The following is a 6737-nucleotide window of genomic DNA, read 5'->3' as shown; positions in this document are numbered from 1 at the left end:
TGGATTTGGTAAAGATGGAGGGAGGGAGTTGCAATACTACAAAAGAGGCAAACCCAAGCCCGCTGAGAGTAACTTACTAAGTGAGGCGAAATGCGCAGGGGGCTCAGGGATATGCATCCCGGAAGTCCTCAAAAGTAAAATGGTCACAGGCCCCTCTCAAAACAGTCCAGTGATACACACTGTATAAGATGAGGAGAGAGGTGAAAAAAGATAAAAAAACAACAAAACCCCCCCAAAAAACCCCACACACATGGGGTGGGGGTGGGTAATAAAGGGGGGGGGGGGCCTAAATGCGAACAGTTGAAGGGAAGGGAACTATATTAATGTGCCCACATCCTTTCGGTTCAGGCACGCCCACCGTGGACTCGAGTTCTGACTTCGCCAGCCATCGATTCCATGTGAACAGTTGATTTTCCTAATGCAGCAAGGGATCTTTTATATACACTTTCACATAGATGCACTTAAGACAAATGATCCAACTGCTACTCTGCAATATGTTGTAAATACAGTCTCCTACTTGTCCGATATAATATTTCTGCTACTGGGATCATCAAGTAAATAATGTCTTGTTTAATTTGATAAAGCTTATCAAGAAGATTAATAAGATTACACTGTTTTGTGTAATATTACATCAGAGAGTGATATGGAAGAGGTGGTAATGGTGCACCAGCCTTCTCCAAAGAGAATCACCAGGAGAACATGGTGTCTGTTAGCCTGGGTTACATCATCCAATAACCTGTTATCACAACATTGTTACAGGCCGGACTAATTCTCCACTGGCTTTCCAGATCACACCAACTTCCACTGTGCTTATCAGCACACCTTCAATTGGCAATGATTAATGGGAGGTAATCCAACAATTAGACGATTACCACTGCTTTGCTACTGTTAGAATCCTGATAACAAGGAGAGTCAAGTCTGTACCCATAAACTGTGTTCGAATCCTGATAACAAGGAGAGTCAAGTCTGTACCCATAAACTGTGTTCGAATCCTGATATCAAGGAGAGTCAAGTCTGTACCCATAAACTGTGTTCAAACACTGGTTCTCATGTACCAAGTTAAACAATGCTTGGTTCAGTCAGTATTTGGAATACTGCCCACCTGGCTTACAGAGAAGCCTTTGCAATGAGCAACATAAAGGTGATCTGAAGACCATTCTCCTAAAATGGTGCTATCAACATAAAATTCATTAAAATTTTATTGTACAGCGATCAGTTTACCACTCTTCTAAAACTTTTGAGGTGATGACTGCAGAGTGTTATGGATATTACCAGTAAGAGCAACCAATGTGCTTTCCTCTCACACCAACCATGGAACCTCAAGCCATAGTGCAGACGTGAGTTACATGCCCAGGACAGCATGCCTCAATGTTAATAATTTTAAATAATAATTGTTGGAATATTATACATAAAATCACAAGTTCATTTAGCCAGACTCAAGTAATGTCACTGAGGTTTCAACATCCAGAAATGCCACATTTTGGTTACAAAACAATTCCATATAACCATTCCAGGTCACCCAAATAACATTTCAATTTATCACAATTCCAGATTTCAGTGCTACCTGTTAGCTGTTCCTGTCAGCCAAAAACTGTTCAAAATGTTGTTCTCTGGTGAAATGCTCACAGTAATGACATATATTTCATCACCCTGGAAGGTTCTCAGGATTTCATTTTTTAATTATTTAAAAAAAAAAATCCAATGTCATTTTAATTCCTGTCCATAACCCCAATAAAGGTCACTGTTACAGATTGGTGACTTTCATAACAAGTCACTGGCCTCAGTGGTGTCGTGGTTAGGCCATCAGTCTACAGGCTGGTAGGCAATGGGTTCGGATCCCAGTCGAGGCATGGGATTTTTAATCCAAACTCCAAACCCTGAGTGCTCCGCAAGGCTCAATGGGTAGGTGTAAACCGGTTGCACCGACCAGTGATACATAACTGGTTCAACAAAAAATCCTGCCTGTGGGAAGTGCAAATAAAAGATCCCTTGCTGCTAACCGGAAAGAATAGCCCATGTAGTGGCGACAGCGGGTTTCCTCTCAAAAGCTGTGTGGTCCTTAACCATATAACCATAAATAAAATGTGTTGAGTGCGTCATTAAATAAAACATTTCTTTCTTTCATAACAAGTCAAACATACTCTGTACATACTTATTCCTAATAGGCACAATCTAGCCACAATCTAGCCGTGTGCTTACAAAACTTGTAGAGTTTATACTCAAGACTCTTAATAGTCTGCCTGTTGTTGGACCCATTGAGCTATTTCTCATTTCAGCCAGTGCACAACTGGAATATCAAAGGCCTTGGTATGTACTATCCTGTCTGTGGGTTGGTGCATATAAAAGATTCCTTTCTAGTAATAGAAAAATGTAGCAGATTTTCTCTGTCAAAATGACATCTCACAGCCAATGATTAATAAATCAATGTGCTCTAGTGGTGTCGTTAAACAAAACAAACTTTAACATTTTAATAGTCTGAGACTTTAATATCATTTCAACACCATATGACATCGTTAGAGATTTCAGTCTAGACTAAAGTTTCACAAACATGGGTACAGATCTGTCATTATTATAAAACAAAAACAGTTTCAATCCAGACCTATTACACCTAAAGGGCACATTGTGAAGTGTCCTTTACAAAACAAGTCCTTTATATGTAGATTAACATTTAAACATTTTAAAAACAATACAGTTTCAATACAGACCTATTACACCTAAAGGGCACATTATGAAGTGTCCTTTACAAAACAAGTCCTTTATATGTAGATTAACATTTAAACATTTTAAAAACAAAACAGTTTCAATCAAGACTTATTACACCTAAAGGGCACATTGTGAAGTGTCCTTTACAAAACAAGTCCTTTATATGTAGATTAACATTTAAACATTTTCAAGACAGTTTATTACACCTAAAGGGCACATTGTGAAGTGTCCTTTACAAAACAAGTCCTTTATATGTAGATTAACATTTAAACTTTTTAAAAACAAAACAGTTTCAATCAAGACTTATTACAGAAAACCCACAATAAGATTGACAGTTACCGTAATAAACATGTCTGGTCTTCAAAGCCAACATTTTCAACACTCTTTAATTTCCTTAAAACTGAACACGTGTCATGTCGGCCCAAAGAACTGACTAGAATAAACATAAAATGAGAAAAATCAACAACTGATGTTTACACTTTTGAAAGTTTTAATTTGACTCAATTATCCCCGTTTGAAACATGATGTTTTTATTTCCATTGATAATGTGTTCATATTGAGCTTGTGATAACAAACAAACCCGAGTACCCTGTATTGATTGCATGGAGACGGCTCTCAGTTTACAATCTTTGTTTGTTTGTACAGCATGGGAAAGTATGTAGGATATATTAACCTAACATAACTATATTTGTCTCCAAACTGCCTGAATTCATTTCAATTTTTTCTTCTTCTTTTACGATCTGTTTTGTAGACAAAGCAATTTCGTTTGAATTTACCAACCTGCTTTTTCAAATTATACAATTTTAAAACATGAACCATATTCATGGGAACTCAGCCAGTGTAGGATTTTTATACATCCTCCTCCTAAAATATATTTATTCAGAGTGAACATGTCGAGCCGAATTTACGAAGCCGTTTCTTTTTTTCTTTTTCTTTTTCTTTTTAAAGCAGGTGTTTATACATTGTAATTGTATGTAGTTACATGCCTGTAAGATAAAAACAAGCTTTGTAAATTCGGTTGGTCATGTGTAGTTGGATTAATAAGAAAAGCCACAGAATGTTGCATTTTACTTGAGGAACTAATAAATATAATGCTACAGTAAACAGTGTACACGTACTCACTGCGTGTTGGTGCTGGTGCACTCAATCAGGACCTACCAATTGTGAACAGGCTGATAAAACTACTGCTCAATTCAAATTGTTTCTAATTAAAATTATATTTAAAATTTGTTACTTTATTATTAGTTTAGTTTTGCTTTGTTTTGTAAAAGCACTCAACTCTGCTAGGTGATCTGTCCAGGAGAGTGTGTCCATAGTCCTTAGTATACTAAGACAAAAACGTTTACCAGTTTGGTACTATGCGTCCTACACTATACTTCGAGGGGAGGGACGTAACCCAGTGGTAAAGCGTTCGCTCGATGTGCAGTTGGTCTGGGATCGATCCCATTGGTGGGCCCATTAAGTTATTTCTCGTTCCAGCCAGTGCACCACAACTGGCATATCAAAGCAGGGCTTATAAAATCCATTAGCTATGGGGTAAGTAATTTTGAATATTTACTAGCCACAATTAAAAATTCACTAGCCCTACTTTACTTTAAGTTAATACAATTTTACTAATAGTAATAATGTCGCCTAAAGGAGATAGACCTTAAAAACACTAAGATTGGGGGATAGGGGCGAGGGCAGGATATTCATATTTACAAAATATACTTAAATGCAGCATTTGACAATTTTATTTTTAACTAGCTGTCGGGCAAGGCAATGATAGTTATTTACTAGCCCAACACTGAATATCACTAGCCATGGGAGTGGGGCTACCATAATCTAGAAGCCCTGTCTGGCATGGCAATAGTATTTATTTACTAGCCCAACACTGAATATCACTAGCCATGGGAGTGGGGCTACCATAATCTAGACGTCCTGATCAAAGGCTACTATGTACTACCCTGTCTGCAGGATGGGGCATATAAAATATGCCTTGCTGCTAATTGAAAAGAGTAGCTCATGAAGTAGCAACAGCAGGTTTTCTCTCTAAATATCTGTGTGGTCCTTTACCATATGTCTGACTCCATATAACCATAAATAAAAGGTGTTGAGTGTGTCCTATACTTCCACTTCCAAGCTACATTTCATTTTGCATTGAAAATCTTCCGTTACGGTACTTATACTGATGCATCGATTAAATCCAACATCAGATTTCACTTTGAAAGTCACAAGTTTTCTTTTAAAGCACATTTACCAAATTACTAAACTTGGTGAGAAAGGTCGTTGTAGTGGGATCATACATCCCCAATACGATATTAAAATTCACTGGGATTCAAACCCAGCACCCACAAGCAGCTGATGAATTAACCAATATACCGCTGTGGCTGGTCAATTTGTTTAACATAAATATGTCATTAACGTAACACAATTTTTTCCTATCACAGATCTACACAACTAAGTGAAGTTTTCCCAATCCCAATCTTGGTGTGTATACTAACGTCCAGTAAAAACTTTACATAAATGAAATTTGAATAATTTGATAAATATTGTTGCTTATGAAAAATAACCAATTTACAAACCACCTAACCAACACTTTGCATGTGTCACGAAATGCATTGTGAAATTTCAACGTTGGACTTGATGATACCGTACTTTCATATGCCACCGTACCATTTGTTGATTTTCTATAATACAATTTCAAGCCTTGTAAAGTTTCTTTTGGATGTCAGTATACTTACTGGCTATGGAAAAACACACATTAAAGAAAGAAAGAAGTGTTTTATTTAACGATGCACTCAACACATTTTATTTACGGTTATATGGTGTCAGACATATGGTTAAGGACCACACAGATTTTGAGAGGAAACCCGCTGTTGCCACTACATGGGCTACTCTTCCGATTGGCAGCAAGGGGTCTTTTATTTGCACTTCCCACAGGCAGGATAGCACAAACCATGGCCTTTGTTGAACCAGTTATGGATCACTGGTCGATGCAAGTGGTTTACACCTACCCATTGAGTCTTGCAGAGCACTCACTCAGGGTTTGGAGTCGGTATTTGGATTAAAAATCCCATGCCTCGACTGGGATCCGAACCCTGTACCTACCAGCCTGTAGACCGATGGCCTGCCACGCCGTCACCGAGGCCGGTAACACACATTAAAGACCTGTTGCTGCTTGTTATATGGTGTTTGCAATGGGTTTCTTGTCTCATTGTCAACACCAAATGTTGAAATAGTCACCAAACAGCAATATGTAGTTCAGTGGTAGAATGCTCGCATAGTAGTCTTTAAAAATATAGTGAGGTGTCGTAAACAAACATTTTTTCCTTTGCTTCCAAACAGCTAAAAAATAGAATTTGTTATGGTGTATGTATTGTTGAACAAATGTTGTTGTTTTCTTTTGCTTTTGTTAGTGCAGTTTCACTGTAGATATTTACAAACTGCTTAATAATGCTGGTAATTCATATCAATATTAGCTATCTTTCCAATAACATCAAAGTAAATCTCACTCTCCTTTGTGTAAAAGCTGCAAGATAAACATTTAGTCATATTACAGATAATGCAACTTTAATTAACACGTTTCAACAAAATCATATTGGCTGAATTACTAGACAACTAAGTAGAAAAGTAACTTTATCAGCCGCTATATCACTTGGCCTATATTCTACATAAATCAACTGACAGACAACAATTCTTGGATTGGGCAGTTAAATATAACTGGATACTGATAGTTTTAGGCAGGTTCCTTCCTAATGAAGGAGGAATTCACTTTCAACTTTATTACAAACATCAAAGGTTTTAAGCATGTAATAAATATAGGTAAGCTTTGTTTTTCATTTTCATGCTTTTCAATAGTTATTTTAAAAAGAGGACAAGTATTTAGATAGGAAACCCTGACATGTACAACACAACAAAATAATATACACTGTATATATATCTAAAAATCTATAATGTTGCAAGAGAAATTAAAGGTCCTTAGTCCTGCACGGTATCTGGATGAGGGGCACCACCTCTAATGGAGGCCAGTCTCTAGTAGAAGACAAGTCACA

The 6737-nt window shown here is 37.2% G+C and overlaps 1 long non-coding RNA gene across 1 annotated transcript; it reads right to left on the bottom strand.

Annotated features, from left to right (window-relative positions):
- Nucleotides 1-2465: 2465 nt before the first annotated feature.
- On the bottom strand, nucleotides 2466-5569 carry LOC121372484. Its single transcript, XR_005957935.1, has 2 exons — nucleotides 2910-5569; nucleotides 2466-2820 (listed from the first exon to the last, which is right to left on the bottom strand). It is a non-coding gene; the product is annotated as an uncharacterized LOC121372484 (long non-coding RNA).
- Nucleotides 5570-6737: the final 1168 nt, after the last annotated feature.

This window comes from Gigantopelta aegis, chromosome 4, assembly GCF_016097555.1.
Source record: "Gigantopelta aegis isolate Gae_Host chromosome 4, Gae_host_genome, whole genome shotgun sequence".
NCBI classification, from domain to species: Eukaryota; Metazoa; Mollusca; class Gastropoda; order Neomphalida; family Peltospiridae; genus Gigantopelta; species Gigantopelta aegis.
This window is presented reverse-complemented; position numbering and strand designations above follow the sequence as displayed.